General features: G+C 52.7%; 1 protein-coding gene across 3 annotated transcripts in view; it reads right to left on the bottom strand.

Annotated features, from left to right (window-relative positions):
- The window catches only part of Map3k1 (mitogen-activated protein kinase kinase kinase 1), a 76,504-nt gene extending 76,175 nt beyond the window's left edge, over window positions 1-329 (bottom strand). Inside the window, exon 1 of one of the 3 annotated variants that reach the window (XR_007346346.1) lies at window positions 51-327. The gene's annotated coding sequence lies outside the window, so the exon portion shown is untranslated. Of the gene's footprint in view, window positions 1-50 lie in introns of all 3 variants that reach the window. The other 2 variants (XR_007346347.1, XM_048800025.1) reach the window with 2 other exon arrangements.
- Window positions 330-554: the final 225 nt, after the last annotated feature.

A 554-nucleotide genomic window follows, 5' to 3' on the forward strand; every position in this document is an offset into this window, starting at 1 on the left:
CCCCACCCCCCCGCGCGCACCACCACCACCGCCACCGCACAAACACCCACCGGCTAGAGAGACAGGGAGGAGCGGGGGTCCCTGCAGATCTTTATTTTTTCCTTCGGCAGGCATATACAGAACCACAGAGCGCACGTTTGGGGTAAGAACCAACGCTGTGCCAGGAAGAGCTTTCATGTCATCTTCCGTCAGGTCTTGGCCCTCCCCGAATCCGATGCTTCTGGCTGCACGTCCTTCTTTCCGGCAGTCAGGTGACGGGCTGGGTTCCCCAGTCCCCAAGTCCCCACCCCTGCAATGCCCGGGTTGTCGAACGTGGCATTGGAAACCCTTGCAGACCAGGAGAGACTCTGCGAGAAGGTGCTTTGGGAAGTGAAAGCAACATTTACATGTTAATGATTTTTGACTTTTTTTCAACCGAGTAGACCTTCTGTATCGCGTTTATTTTCCCCGTCTCTTCTTTTCCTCTACACGTTTGGTCTAAGTTGGGAAATCTCCCAGAACCTGGGAGCAATGTCTCTAGATTTATTTTATGAAACATTAATTAAGACAGGGGG

The sequence above is a fragment of the Marmota marmota genome, unplaced genomic scaffold, assembly GCF_001458135.2.
Source record: "Marmota marmota marmota unplaced genomic scaffold, marMar, whole genome shotgun sequence".
Taxonomy (NCBI): domain Eukaryota; kingdom Metazoa; phylum Chordata; class Mammalia; order Rodentia; family Sciuridae; genus Marmota; species Marmota marmota.